The sequence below is a fragment of the Gopherus evgoodei genome, chromosome 3, assembly GCF_007399415.2.
Source record: "Gopherus evgoodei ecotype Sinaloan lineage chromosome 3, rGopEvg1_v1.p, whole genome shotgun sequence".
Taxonomy (NCBI): domain Eukaryota; kingdom Metazoa; phylum Chordata; order Testudines; family Testudinidae; genus Gopherus; species Gopherus evgoodei.
In genome coordinates, this window is record NC_044324.1 from 217905709 (window position 1) to 217921606 (window position 15898).

Here is a 15898-nt window from a genome sequence, read left to right on the forward strand (position 1 = left end):
GCAAGTCTAAGCCTAATACATTAAGAAACTGATTACAGGTAAAATCTCACCCTCAGAGATGTTCCAATAAGCTTCTTTCACAGATTAGACTCCTTCCTAGTCTGGGCCCAATCCTTTCCCCTAGTACAGTCCTTGCTAGTTCCAGCAGTCATCTTAGGTGGAAACTAGGGGTTCTCATGACTGGCTGCTCCCTTTATTCTGTTCCACCCCTTTTTATAGCCTTGGCACAAGGCGGTTATCTTGTCTCTCTCTGGGTTCCCACCCCTCCTTCTAATGGAAAAGCACCAGGTTTAAGATGGATTCCAGTATCAAGGTGACATATTCACATGTCTGTGGGACCCCTAGCCTCCATTCTTCCAGGGCTGGCCCACACATATCCACGAAGGTTTGCAAGTAAACAGAGCCATTTACAGGTCATTGATTCTGAAGCACCCTTAATGGCTTCCACTTAACAATGTTTACATCAGTGATACAAATTTATATCTTATTCTTCTAACTCCAGACCATCGAAATAATACATGCAAACAAATAGGATGACCACACTCAACAGATCATAAGCTTTGTAACGATACCTTAGAAGAGACCTTTCGCATAAAGCATATTTCTGTTACATCATATTCACACTCGTACGCATATTTCCATAATACATTATGGAGTGCAACGTCACAATGAGATCTACTAAAATTCTAAAAACCTTGAAGGACATGAATTTTCAAAAAAAGCATTCAGGCACCTAAAGATGCAAATAGGAGCTTCTGAAACCACTCCTAAAGCATCTGTCTGCATCTTTAGGTGCCCAAATAGCATAGAAAAATCTGGCTCATGTGCCAAAAAATCAATTCACTAACCACAGTTAATATTTCCTGTATTTAGTAAGTCAGTTTTAAATGCAAAATATGTTTTGATACACTCACTTTCTTTGTATGTACCCAGCACATTTAAGGTAGTTTTTATTTAACTAATAAAACAAATTTTAAAATGTTTTGATACATTTTTAATTGAATTCCAATTCCCATTCACGTACAGCTTGACCCAAACTAAGTAAACTAGTAAAAACGTGCAGCATTCACCAATTTCTAACCAAAAAATCTGAGACAGTGTGTGTGCGCGCATGTGTGTGTGTTAACTGCTTAAATAAATGTGCATGGAAACAGTGTATCACACATGTAGCAAACAGTAGCAACAAATTTAGTGTAAAGGATGTATCTGTTGTGAATAGACCAAATATTTATCCAACAAACCGATGAGAATGAGACTCTTTTTAGGAAAAGAACTAAAAAAGGCAAAACAAGATGAAAACCACTTATTTCAGTCAAGGTTTCCTCCTTGCTGGTTTAAAATCAATCCACCCTATTGTTTAGTACGGTGTTGCTGTAGATAATGTTTACTAGATATTTACATTATGATTTTAAATTACTCCATTTAATTTGGTCAACTTGGCAGTCTTTTCCCATCCAGTGGATTGGTCAGGTCTCATGCTGCTGGCTGGTTACCGTAGAAGCTATCGAATGCATTATGCACCTCCAAGATGTTCTGTCCTGAACCAAAACTGGCACGTTACAAAAAGTCAGAGGTCTGTGAGGGCAGTTGTCTATTAACACCAGACATTCATATCTGTTTTAGGTCTTTTGGGGGCGGGATTTAAAGGGCCTGGGGCTCCCAGCAGCAGCCGCAGTCTGGGGCTCTTTAAATCACTGTCAGAGCCCTGCCGCTGCTACCCTGATATAACGTGGTTTCACCTATAACGCTGTGAGATTTTTTGGCTCCCAAGAACCACGTTATATCGGGATAGAGGTGTATGGGCAAATACGGAGGCAGAGGATCCAAGGCTAGAGAGATGGATTAAATGATATGGGGGCAGAAGGGGGGCTACAGAATCAGTGTTCAGAGCTCCCTCTAGAGAGGTACAGATGCCCAGAGGAGAAAGCTTTAAAAGCAATATTCCAGCTTCCTCTGCCTGGTTCTCAGAAAATCTCACATGAAGCTGGAAGAGCCCAAAGACCTTAGAGTGCAGCTGGAGGAATTCTCCTCTGGGAATGTCAGTCCTAGGTTGCAGCAAGGTCCATGGGGACAGATTATTTTAAGGTTATTTAGTGTGAGAGTTGTGAAATTAAACACCACAAGTCATGTCTAACTTCAGCACAACTGGCACTGCCACTTCATCAGCATCTATAATTTGTTGACTAATGAATGCTCCGAAATCAGTATAAAGGTGTATTTCTAACCTTCATGGCTGAGAAGAAAACAGGGTCTCTTCTCTCACTCATAAGGGCTAGGAATGCTGGGTTCTAAGAGTAGATCACCAATTCATTTCACAAAGTCCTTTTTTTAAAATCACCTTCCCACATCTATCAGTCACCAGTGGTAGATTTAGATTTGCCAGTGACAAGTTTAGGAGTAATGACGCTGCCTTCCAACACAGGTTGATAGGGCTCTGCAGACTTGGATTCCTTCCCCAGTTCTGCTAGTGACCTGCTGGGTGACCCCAGACAAATCACTTCCCCACCCCATGCCTCAGTTTCCCCTCCCACCCTCTGCCTTTTCTGTTTAGGTTGTAAACTCTTGAAGGCAAGAGCATCTTACTACAGCAATGTCTTCATTGTAAAGTGTGCGCACCAGGACTTGTAAGGGAAGCCAGGCCCTCCCTCTCCTCTGGGTTGCAGTCCAGGGACCCTTGATGGACAGTCAAGGTCTGGCTACAGACTTAATGCTGCCTTCCCAGGATTACTTTCTGCCTTTCACTGCCTTGGGCCTTTGCTCCAGCCTCATCCTGGGTTCCCAGCACATCAGCCCAGCTCTCTCTAAGCCTCTTTCCCAGGCTCCCTGCGGCGCTTCACAGCTGTTTGCCACCCAGCTGGCTCTGCTGAGTTTCCTCCTCTCCCAGGGCAGTCTCTGACTCAGCAATGGATCCCGGGCAGACTCACTTCCTGCCGCTTTACTTCCCAACTGCCTGGGTACCTTCCTCCAGCCAGGCTCTCACCCAGCTCAGCTCCTTGACCCTGGCCGACTTCTTCCCCTGAGAGAGAGGCAGGGCTGCTCTCCTTCCTGGTCAGCCCTTTGAACTCCTCCCACCCAGCTTGACACATACCCCATGCAGGGCCAGGCTGACTTAACCCCCGGGGCTCTCATTAGCCCCCCCCCCCAGGCCCAGTGTGGGGTTGGCACATCCCACCATAAATAAGCACTAGTTATCTTGTTATTTAAAAACAATCCCATCCACCCATTTCGGCCATAAGAGCATAGCCCATGTTTGTACAGCGCCTAACATGAGGAAGCTCTATCATGATGTTACTGCAATACTAAATGTTACTGTTTCCAGCCCCACCCTGTCTCCCATGGGATCATAGGGTTAGAAGGGATCACAAGGGTCATCCAGTGTCATGCCACGTATATTTTAATTTTGATTTAGCCAGGGACTTTGAAGCACACAGACAGACATTTGCTAGATGGGATTGGGAGGAGGGAACCATCTAATTTGAAAGACTGGTCCAAGGTGTTTGAAAGGAAAAAAACATTTTTACTGCAAGAGTTCCCAAAAGAAATTAGTCTGTAGAGCAGCGGTTCTCAGACTCCACTGCACCAATGAACCCCTTCTCTGACAACAAATATTACTACACAACTCCAGGAGCAGGGACTGAAGCCCAAAGCCACCCCAGCCCTGCCGCCCTGGGGGCCACAGCTGAAGCCCAAGGGCTTGTGCCCTGGGCAGGAGACACATAACTTAGGCCCCCTTCCCAGGGGCTTTGGCCCTGGAGGATGGGATGGGTCTTTGCCTTCAGCCTCGGCCATAGGCCCCAGCAACCAGCCTTGGCCACCCCGGTTTGAGAACCCCTGCTGCTGCGCTTAAGAAGGGAGGTAAAAAAAAAAAACAAAAACAAACAAAAAAAAAAACACATTTTACTCCTGCTTCCAGCTAATCATAGGCAAGCTTAATAGGAACCTGCTACTCCCTAGCTCCACAACAACATATCGACAACTACACTCGGCTGCTGAGCTTCATAGAGAGCCTCATCCCCCCAATTATACTCAAAGGAGGGCAGACCAAGAAGACAGAAATAAGACATTTTTAATAATCACTAGGCAATAGCCAGCCTTAAGGTTTGTCCTCTCCAGCATATGAAGTCACAGGGCCTAAGTCCTGCAGAGAGTTCAGCATTGACTGCAGTGCAGCTCAAAGGCATGTCTACCCTGTATTAAATACAGTCGGACCAGATCAGTTGACTCTGGCTCGTGCTGCGGGGCTGTAAAGTTATACTGTAGACGTTAAGGCTTGGACAAGGAGGGAGAGTCTCAGAGCCCAAGCTGAGTCCAAATGTCTACACTACCATTTTATAGCCCCACAGCCAGACAACATGACCCAAGTCAGCTGGCCCGGGCCTCCGAGAGTCATTGCTGCAGGGTTTTATTGTAGTGTAGATACACCAGTGTAGGATAATTTGGGGTAAGACTTGCAAGACCTGGCCCTGAGTCAGTACAGATATACTGCGTTACTATGACCATTAAAGCTGAGGTTACAGCTGCATCTAACAGAACTGCATGATATCGTAGTGCATTGGAGTAGTTAGGATGAAAATGCATAATTAAGAATATATTGCAATACATAAACAACTGGCAGAGTTAAAATCGTGGGTACTATGTATTTCCCATCTTGTGCTTTGTCAGACAACCTTAAGATTCTCTCAAACAGCCTAAACTTAAAGTTTTTAGTTCACATAACAATTTGAGCCATAAAGGTGACTTCTAAGCTCCTTAAGAGACATGTTTACTTTGATTAATATTTAAAGTATTTGTCTGGAGAAGAGGGAGAACACATGTCACCAAGGTAGCTTAGTTGGGCAGAACTGATGGTGGATTTTTAAGGGGTTAGTTTCACATTCACCACACAAAATTACAGCTACATATAACCTTTTTTCCCAAAATGCTTATAAATTCAGAAGTGTGTGTGTGTGTGGGGTCTAGTATACCCACAAAAATTGTTCTTGTTCAGGCAAAGACTAAGAGGTATGATTTGTAGTTATGAAAAAGGAGATGATTTTAATATAAAAGGAGTTAGTGTTAAACATGTGCACTACGCCCATTAGAGTTTCTGAAAGAGGGAGGACTCCATGTAATTTAGTGGAGGAATCCTGCCATCCCTAGTGAACCATCAAGTTTTTAGGACAGAAGGAAAGGCACCAGAAGTTTACTCGGAACAACCTGACTATGGTGACTTCATGTGCTTACCCTAACACCAGCTCTTTTAAAGATCTGTGCATAAAATTATTTGGAAGAGTTGTCTTTGCCTTTCCAAAGATACCTACAGCAACATGGTCACCATTAAAAACTCAGGCTCGGTGGCTCCTTAATACCGAATGATGTAGGTTTCCAGGAGTAACTGACTTTCATAAGTGATCACCAATTACCTCAAAGCAGTATCTGTGATATTGCAGCTCGTTCCTGTAGCTAGAGCATGAGTGGATGGAGTATCTGGTATCACAGCATGGTAACCTTGGACTAATGCAATAATGCCAGAGATGAAGGAGCCGTTTTGTAATATCAGAGATGGTGCCATAACTCACAAAACAGTTCCAGGGACACCAGAAAGTGAAAGACACAAAAGGAATCCCAGGAGGAGTCTTCCAAGCTGATTTACTGCCGTGTTTAGCAGCATAACAACCAGGGATGATTTTAGCAGAACAGAAGTCAAAGTTTAAAAATCAAGAAGTAAATTCCAATAGAATGGCAAACTAAGACCTGATCCTGCAGAACTTTACTCACACAGGTAGTTGTTACTTACGAGTAGTTCAATTAACACCTGTGGAGAAAAGGTGCATAAAAACTCTTTGTGCAAATTAGTTTGCCATAGCAGGACAACAGTTATTAAGAAAGCCAACAACTCGGGACAAGAAAACAGCTATATTTGATGTAGAAATTAAAAGTGCTACTGAACTCTAACCCCACTCTGATGGGGAGCTGCCCTCCACCCACTAGTTTTTTAAATGGAAGCTCCTAACCTTGTCAATTAAAAAAACATTAAAAACTTGCACAATGGGTGGAGGGAGGATATTTATTGCAGAGAAAGTCACATCTCACTGATCACACCCTCCATACTTTGCTTTATTCTCACCATCAGTTGCGAGAGAAGGCCCCCCTCCCTTCCCACAAAGGCTTTTGAAGTTAAAAGTACACAAGGGAGAAAGAAGTTACACTTGAGCTACCAAGTGAACTGGAGTCACTCTCTGTCCAGCTCCACAGCCATGCATGACTGCAGGCAACAGAGCTGCCTTTGGCCGACGGAGCCACCTCAAACAGGTTAAAAAGCGCATTTCACACAAATCCATAGAGGTGGATGCTGACTGACCATCCAAACCGTACACTGAGTGTTCTGCTTCTTTAGTATCCTAAGAGACAGTCTCATTCTTCCAAACACAGTAGGCAATAATATACTTTAAAAAACTCAAGTCTGGAGCATTCAAAAGGTCAGTTACTCTAGAATTAGTCTTTACTCTTATTGTCCCATTAAGATCACTGGGCCATTGCAAAGAGAGTGTGATCCTGAACCTGCAAACAGAAACTTTCAAGGGATTCTGGCAACATCGTAAGCCAGAAAGGGACACCAGAGTGGTTTGTTAATGCACAGATGATACCTCCGACAGAGCCTTACCCCACTGCACACACTTCTGGAAGGAAGATTCTGCCACGGTTTAAGAAGGAGAGAAGTATACACCTCTCTCAGATCTGCTCCATTTTTACATATTAACATTCCAAAGAGGCATTCAATATTGTTCAGTACTGACATTGAGATGCAGTGACCTTTCAGACAAGAGACCCCACCCACGTATTACAGCTATAAGTTACTTAAGCTTACGTAGGCACTTCTAATGAGCCACTGCAAAAGCTAGGCAGCTGCAGCTGTGTAGCGGGAGCTTTACACTTTATTTTTCCCCTCCGGTATATTTTTGCAGCTTTTACTAAAAGGAGTCAAACAGGCCCCTGTTAGGGTCTTAAAACGTTGCCTATTTTTAAAACACATTTTTAAAGTCCTTGAAATTTTATCCCATACCCCCAAAAAAGGCAGCGGTTCATTGTCAGAACTCAGAAGCGGCCCCTCCACTCTCATAAGTAAATGATTTTTGGCAAGGAAACAGTCTGGAATTCATTTCCAAAGAGTTATTTTTGTAAAAAAGAGATGACACGCTCCCTTCATTCTCTCCACTGTGTTTGCTTCAGCAAGATGTACTCTTGTTATTTTCTAGATGTTACAATGACAGTAGCTTTTCCTGATCGTTCTCTTTAAAGAGCTACGGTCTTTGTAAAACTACTATCAATACAAATCACATTATAAGTAAGTTTAGACTTAGGAGGACTATGGAAGTTGAGGTTCACAAAGAGAATTAGATCTCTAGATTCCTCCTTGTCAAGGCAGGATACTTTTCCTACTACACATCTGGCAGTGCTGTGCTTGGTCTAGTGCAGTGGTTTCCACCTTTTTTCATTTGCAGGTCCCTAAAACATTTTGAATGGAGGTGCTGAGCACTTCAGAAATCTTAGGCATAGTCTGCAGAGTCTCATGGATCCACAGGTTGAAAGACACTGGTCTAGTGTTAATGATTCCAAACAGTGGAACTTTCACATCTTCCCTTGGAAGGAATCCTCCAGTAGCTATTGTTAAAAAGTTTGCGATAGTCTGCTGAAGTCTTCCAATATACATCTCCCTTCTTCATGGCTAGGGCCTTCTAGCATCCGCAGCTTCAGGTGACTACAGAGTATTTCAAGTAAGAAGGTGTTATGAAAAATTTATGCTACTCTTGTGTCTCCTTTCTACCTGTCTATTTATTTTGTTGTTCTGATGCAATCGGACATCAGTTCTGGTCACCTTATTCAAGAAGAATGCCATACTCCAGAAGCAGTCACATTAGAGCTACTTGGCACAAGACTATTATTCTGCTTCTACATTATGTATACCCAACCCAAAGAGACCTCTCACTGCAAGCTCATGGGTACTTCCTATACTCACTCTCTCTCTTAAGGCCATCATTAGAACTTTGTTCCTTCCTGTAGATATCTGGTTCTTCTTCCACACAACCCCAGATGCATTGGTTGCATATAGTACCTAGCTTTTCTAATGAACTTTTTCTCAAAGCACTTTACAAAGGAAGTCAGTATCAGTATCCCCATTTTACAGATGGGGAAACTGAGGCAGAAAAGTGACACAGCTTGCCCAAGGTCACCCAGCAGGCCACCAGTAGATCAGGAATAGAACACAGATCTGAGTCTCAGTCCAGTGCCTGTCCTCTAGGTCCCAATCATTCAACTGACAACATGCAGACAAGCCTGACTGGTCATATAGTCAATTACAGAATCAGAGTCCTGCTTGCTATTTCACTCTGTATAATTTCTCTGTTCTTACTAAAAAAAAAAAAAAAAAAAAAAAAAAAAAAAAAAAAAAAAAAAACAAAAAAAAAAAAAGAACAGGAGTACTTATGGCACCTTAGAGACTAACACATTTACAAGTACTCCTGTTCTTTTTGGGGATAAGACTAACACAGCTGCTACTCTGAAATCTGTTCTTCCTGGTTTTCGCATCTCTAGCATCCCCTCTGTACTGAATTGCTATCCTCATTTAATTCTGCACCAGTCAATGGCTCATTTTATGGGTTAACGCAGCTGAAAGCCTTTGTTCCCTTAAAAAAGAAATCCTGTCAGTGTTGTGACCTCTTGTAACTGTATTTAATCAGCTTACAGGATTTCACCAGATCAGCTCTAACTATGGTCAGAGAAATTTGTTTCAAATATTTGCAGCAGATGGGATTGTTAAAAGTTTGCCATGACTGTTTCAGTGGGGAGAGGTTAGCTCTGAGGATATTCTATTTCAGAGACAGTCTCTCAGCTACTACAGCTCCGTGTCCAGGGGAAAACTCCCCTTGTCCGGTATGCCAGATAAGAGAAAACTTTTCCCCGTCCAGGATTTCATAAGACCAGCTACAACAGAGGCTAGGCAGAAGCACAATGCACATCTGTAGCTAAGTATTTGTAAGCAAATATTGCTTTGAGGTGAATCCTTCTCCCTGGGTTGTGAAACCCTTACCTGGTATCCCCCCCTCCGTTAAGCTTCTGGCGGAGGGAAATGCAGACATCCTCAGTTTCCCCGAAGGTAACACTTCGGTCCTTTATTTGGGGCAGCCTTATGATTGCACCAAGCGACAGCAGCGGCCAGGGCTCGGCCACTAATCCATCCGAAGCCGGCGCAGCCAGAGCCAGCGGCCCACGAGCGATCGGGGAAAGGGGTGCCAGCGGCTGCAGGCGAGGGACGATCGGGGACTCCTCGAGCACTTTCAAGGAGCAGGCAGAGCTCCTGGCCGGCCACCCCCGCTTTGCAAGCGCTGAAGCGAAGGGCCCTGGGGACGCGGCTTCTGAACAGCAGAGAAGGAAACAAGCGGGCTCCGTCCGCTATGCCCTGGGTCCGGGTCAATGGGAGCGCTCCTCCTCCCCGACTGAGCACGTCAGTCCACTCCGCACCGCCTCTGGCACAGCGCGGTCCCATTCATCCGGAAGGGACCGGCACCCCTGCAAACCCATCCGCTTATGAAAGAGGAGCCGGCGGCGGCTCGGCAGGACAGGGCACGGATCGCCCCGGGGACAGGACTGGGAGGCGAAAAACTCCGCCTTAAACTGTTCTGCAACTCCGCCGCCACGTTTTAATCCCCTTCTCCCCCTGCAGCCTGCCCCCCGGCGCCCCAGGCCAGGGAGAGGCGGGCACAGGGATTTGGGGCACGAAGCCGCAGTTCGTGACGTCCCTGCAACGCCTGAAGCCGCCCCAGTGCCCACCTTTCTAGCCCCCTCCTCCAAGAGGATCGCCGTCCAGGGGCCGCCTCACCGCGGCTCTCACGCCAAGCCGGTCCCTGGCTCCACGCAATGATCCAGCCCTGGCTTAAGGCTTCCAGGAGGCATCTGAATCCCCTGGAGACTTCCAGTCAAGCAACGTCAGCTGTGAACGCTCCTGCCATGTAACCTTTTCCTGCTCCAGCTGTGAACGTGGCCGGAGCCACACAACTTCACCGGCGCTTCCAGGGGAACGGACCACTAGCTACCGGGGGGAGAGAGACGCTGCTGGGTAGGCGCGTAGTGTTAGCCGGGGGGTTCCCCCATTAGATCTATGGGGGGAGAGGTATCGCTACCCTTTGCGCCACGAAACACCCCCCCCGCTTCTGATTCTGTCCCACTTCGCTTCAGCCGCCGCCGTGGGGTGTCCCGGCCCGGCGTGCTTTGGAACGCTGGGGGGATCCTATGGAACGCTGGGGGGATCCTATGGAACGCTGGGGGGCCCCTATGGAACGCTGACCCGGGCTCATGGAACGCAGAGCGCCCCCGAGTTCGGACGGCTGGCGCTGGCAGGCTGAGATCGCGGGCTCCGCTTCCCTGCGACCGGCCTCGCTGCAAGCAGGGGCAATGGGGGGAGGACGGCGTTGGGGGTTCCACTTTCCTACCTGGCTGGAGCCTCAGACTTCGCTCTCTCGCCCCGGCAACGAGACGCCCCGCTGCAAGCTCTGCGGCTGCCAATGCAACGCCCAGGCTGCAGGAGACAGCGCCTCTGGCTGGGTGAGGCGCCCTGCTGCCCTTGCCCCGGCCGTAGCCCCCCCAACACCCCTCCGCCGCTCGCCGCCTCTGTGGAGTCGTGGCACTTTTTCCTCTACGCTGGCACGGAGCCTTCCCCAAGGCTTCCCTCCACCACGCCCCCGCCGCTCAGCATGGGCCTGCTGCGGTTGGTGCCAGCCCCGCCAGTCAAGCCTGCGGCGGCCCAGTGAGCGAGAAGACAGCTGGAGGGAGGGCTCCAGGACTCGTGCGAGTGGACGAGCAGGGAGGCCAATGGGGCCGCTGAAGGCGAGTGGAATGATGGGAGTTGTAGTTTGCCAGCTGCAGGCTTTGACCTGGAGACTAGCCCCAAGGAAGGGCATTCCCTTTTACACCTGCTAGTTACACACGCTTTACTAGGGCATCCTCTGCGCTGCACACGGCCTCTCCAGGCTCTGACCTCCTCTGTCAACTGGGTGAGTGGCAGGAGTGAAAATAAAAGATTGTCAGCACTTGAGGGGCAGGGATTGTCTCTCACTATGCAATTGTACAGCACCTGACGCAGTGGGGGCCTCGATCCTGGCTGGAGTGTCCTAGGCACTACAAATAGTATCTGGTTATGGCTGATGATTGCAAAATCAGTTATGTGTTAGGGCACCTAAGGGCTTTTTGTGCTGGGGTTCCTAAGTGCTATTCCACTCGAAAGAAATGAAATGAGTATATAATTCATACTCTGGAATGATTACAGGAGCCCAAAATTCAGCCATCCTAACTCAGGAAAAACTCTCCTTAACTTCAAAGTGAGGGGAGGGGGCTGTTAGCTAGGGCCTTGATCTTGCAAATATTTAAATATATGATTTTCTTTACTTGTACAAATAATCCCATTGACATAAATGGACCTAATTCTGAGTTAAATTAATAATCCCTAGCTTTTATATATTATATTTCATCAGCAGAGATCAAAGTGCTTTACAAAGAAGGTCAGTATCATTATTGCTATTTTACAGATGAGGAAACTGAGGCACAGTGGGACTATGACTTGCCCAGAGCTGGGAATAGAAACCTGGTTCCTTAGTCCTAGACTAGTGCTCTGTCCAGTAGGACCATGCTGTGTCCAAGTGCTTAAGCAAGATAAGCACCTGCTTAAATCATATCAGAACTGGGCTCTTGGAAAGGACTGAAGGTTTGGGATCACAGGTATTACGTTGTGGCATGTTCAATTTGGTCAAATCCTGGAACATTATTTCAGAAGCGCATTTAGGTCCTGTTTGGGGATCACTTTTGTACGAGGCACTGTGCACACATATCATAAAAAGATAGGCCTTGCCCCTAAGTGTTTACAGTCTTGTATATACCAAGAGAGCAGATGGATAAAACAAACAAATGGAAGGAGAGCAAGGTAAATAATGAAACATTCCTGATTAGCTTAATAAGTAGACTTGTCAGACCTGCCCACAAGTCATATCTATTCACAAGGAGATTGGTTCACATAGGATCAATTTTAAGGGCTTTCTGGTTAGACCCAGCTGATCTGAAAGATCAGGCCCTGGTGTCCCAAGTCGGTCATCCAAAATTATTGGACACTTTAAAATTTGGCCTTGGCCTTTCTGCTTTAATTTCCCTATCTGTAAAAATGGGGATACTCTTCCCAACCCCACAACCCGCCCCTTCCCAGAAATTGTCACAATTAATTAATGTTTGCAAAACACTGTGTAAAGTGTTACAATTCCCCCATAGCCCTCCAGTTGTTGTGATTTCAAATACAGTGAGACCTCCCAATATTAACCCTGTAAAGCCCTTGATCCTGCAATGAACTCTGCATGAGCTTTGGGATCAGGGCACGTGGGCCTGATTTAGCAAGGCACTTGAGCAGCTGTGTAACTTTAAGCACATGAGTTTTTCTACAGAAGCCAATGGGACTCCTCACGTGATGAAAGTTATGCATGTGCTTAAGAACCTTGCTGAGTCAGGGCCAAAGGGAGGGAGGTGCCTACGTCCCTTTTGAGGATCCGCGCCTAAGTACCAACCATCACGCTAGTGGCTTGTTCGGACAGCTGTCCCTAACACAACTTTGGGAAATGCAGGCAGCTGTGGAAGAACACCAGCACACATGTAGTGCTGCCTCATACAGCAGGAAGCTGGTGGTGACATTCAGACCTCTGGCCATCCCATCGTCTTCTTATATAAAATGAGCCGGTTAAGTGCCCTATAGAATAACCTCGCTGGCCCTCCATGGTGTCTTCAGCTCAGTCCTGCGTGATCACTTTCTGGGAGTGGGAGAGTGAAAAATTTTTTGGCAGGCACCACCTAAAACACTAAGGCTGGTGTAGGATTTTTGTGTGTGTGCTTCAATGAGATATATAAAAGTCATCCGTTATTTTTCAAAATCTTCCCCATTCGAGTTACCATCGCAACTTTAGAGCTTGTTTGGAAGGGGATCTTTCAAAGCTTAAATTACTACCTGCACAAACAGGTGTGGAAGCCTAATTCTAACTAAGAAGTAAAAGATCCTAAATCATTATTTTATATATCTAGCATTCTCAGTGCTGGTGAAACGCTGCCGACCTGCTCCTTGTCACATTCCCTGGGAAGAAAGACTCCTTTGCTGGACTTAATTTCAAGTGGGATATGGTGAGAGATAGTACAGCATTAGCCTCTTAGAATTAGGCCAAGGGGCTGATTTAACACAATGGATACATCTAGCTTCAACACTATGCAATCCAAGTTGTGAGGGTTTCTATGGTGCATCCAGGAGGCTGGATGTATTTACTTTTCATATACATCATCTCTAATTAGTATAATCCTATAAACTAGGAGTAGGTGGGAAATGGTTTTTCTGTCCCAGGAGAATTCTGAGATTTTGAAAAAATTTCCCATCACACAACAGGACGAAAAGTTGAAATCTCAAAATGTTCACAAAGGCAACAAACCAAACCAAGTTTCAGTTCAGGTCTTGTGACGTGTTTGGTTTTGATCATTTTGGAACCTTTCAATACAAATCTGACCCTTTTTTACTTTCTTTCTTTTTCAAACCAATTATTGGTATAAATTCAGTGCACATTCTAAACAAAAAGTTGTTTTGAACCAAAACTCCCCCAACTTTTCATTTTGACAATATCAAAGGAGGACAACTTGGCAATTTGGAAACTTTTCCAACATTTTTCGAGACAGGAAAGGTGTGGAAACAGGCTCTTTGCCGCGAACAGTTTCAGTTTTGACAAATGGATTTTTTCAGGGAAAAAAATGTTTTGTTAAAAAATTCCCAACCAGCTCTGCTATAAGACTGGACTGTCCTCTGCCAGGAGGAGGAAAGGAGTTGGGGGAGACTACAAATAGACAGGAAATTCAGTGAGTTTCCACTGCATTAATCCATCAGATGGTGGGAGTTTCCATTCCTCTCTCCCAGCATTGGCCTGAGCCCTCTCAGGGTAGCTCAGTGGTTTGAGCATTGACCTGCTAAACCCAGGGTTGTGAGTTCAGTTTTTGAGAGGGCCGCTTTGGGACCTGGGGCAAAGTCAGTACTTGGTCCTGCTAGTGAAGGCAGGGGGCTGGACTTGATGACCTTTCAAGGTCACTTCCAGCTCTATGAGATAGTTATATCTCCATTTTATTATACCCTGAGATCTGCATGTATCCCAAGAGCTCCTTGGAGTCCAGTGCCTTTTATTCAGAGCCAGGGAAGTCCACACAGCTCAGGGGGACAGTGTGTATGGTAATAGTGACGAAAGCAGCCTGATTTGGTTTAGAGATTCTTCCTGGGTCTGGTGTCCTGATGTCATGGAAAGTGGCTGCTGGTGCTCCTGCCCCATCCCTCATGCACACACGTGTACATCTCAGTTCCTTTAGGGTAGTGTTTCTCAACGACCAGTACAGGGACTGGCGCAGGTCACTGAGATCTCACTGACACAGTTTGGGAAGGCAGCAAGCTGGTCCCTGGTATCAAAAAGCTTGAGCGGATCCACAGACACACTTCTGTTGGCTGAGGTGAAGACGGGTAACATCCAAAAGCCAGAGTTCCCCACGTGTCGCACCCCACCAGCAGATCCACGCTATCTGGGTCCCTTCCTCAAACGGAAGCAGAGTGGACTATCTGGCCCATAAGCTTTAATACCTAGGAGGAGCGAAATGTTAGCCTGAGTAAGGGTCCGTTGACATCAATGGGAAGATGTCCATCCATTGATTTCGGGGAGTGTTTAATCAGGAGCGTCGAAGACTGCTTACATCCCCAGTGGGGCCTGGTGGCAAAGCCATGGTGAGGAGGAACTGGCTAGCAGTGGCACTGATTAGTTGCACGGGTACAAAACAAGCAAAGCAGTTCAGCGCAGTAATGGAAGGGCATGGGGTTACTGTAGCTGGATCGCATCACTGCCCCGGCAGCCTGTTCACGCTGGGGGAAGAGACAGGGGAAGCAGAGACGCCAAGTGGAAAAACTGAATTTGCTGAAGGTTTTGAATCCCCAGCCTGGCACGGGAGATTGTTCTCCTGCAGCTCCACTCCCGCTCTCCCTCTGACATGCTCAGCTGGACACAAAACCTCTTGCAGTGAGAGAGAGCTCCTGGTCTCAACTCAGCACTGCTCTCCCGCTCCCTGAGGGACAGCAGGTGCTGCCGGCAGCTGTGCTTCCTATGTGGCTTGCACCCCGCCGTGCGCATCCGGAAAGTTAGTGCCCCTCCTGCAACAGCTGTGCAGATGCAGTGGGATCCCTCAGGAAATTCCTTTGCAACAGCCATTCTCCAGCTTGGCCATGCTGTGTGGAGCATGGCATAAAAGGCCCCCCCTCTTTTCCTGCCCACCATTCACGGTGCCAATGGCTTTGTGGCCCACTGGCTTATCAGGAAGCACTGCCCTTGTTTGCTTCCGAGCAGCACGCTGTGTTTTCCATTACTTGACTGAAAGTGATGTAAAAGAACCATGCTCAAGGCAGGTGGCAAAGCATCTACTAGATGAAATTGGCAGACAGAAGTAGGCACGCCCCTAAACAATTCTGATAATGCGACTGACTTGGCGTTGAGCGTGCCCTAGGCTGCACCATAAGGCTAGAAAAGGCATTTTCCCCATAAGGAACTTTAGGAAACAATCCCATGCGGTTCCCAAAAGGAACATTGGGCGAGGGGACCCAGCTTACGTGATCCCTGAGGGGTCCTTCATAACATTCAGTCTCCCAGTGCTTCAGTGTGGGACAACAAATGATTGTGAGCCTCGAAATGATTGTTTTCACCATTGTACCCTCCTTTGCCCCTGCAATGTTCCCCACTTTCCCACACCCTGCCTCTCCCCCCCATTATCCCATGTCCTCCATTACCCTTTCTCCTTCCATTGTCTGCTAATCTTCTCTCAGGCTACTTCG

The 15898-nt window shown here is 46.7% G+C and overlaps 2 protein-coding genes across 4 annotated transcripts in view; one reads left to right on the forward strand and one right to left on the reverse strand.

The window, feature by feature from the left end:
* The window catches only part of RRBP1 (ribosome binding protein 1), a 58502-nt gene extending 47867 nt beyond the window's left edge, over positions 1-10635 (reverse strand). Inside the window, exon 1 of one of the 2 annotated variants that reach the window (XM_030558081.1) lies at positions 10467-10635. The gene's annotated coding sequence lies outside the window, so the exon portion shown is untranslated. The remainder of the gene's footprint in view (positions 1-10466) is intronic. The other variant, XM_030558080.1, reaches the window with a different exon arrangement.
* The window catches only part of BANF2 (barrier to autointegration factor 2), a 53395-nt gene that overhangs the window by 22216 nt on the left and 15281 nt on the right, over positions 1-15898 (forward strand). The window contains exon 1 of one of the 2 annotated variants that reach the window (XM_030558083.1): positions 10810-11027. The exons of the other annotated variant lie outside the window; for it this stretch is intronic. The gene's annotated coding sequence lies outside the window, so the exon portion shown is untranslated. Of the gene's footprint in view, positions 1-10809; positions 11028-15898 lie in introns of those variants that run through there. 2 annotated transcript variants of the gene reach the window in all.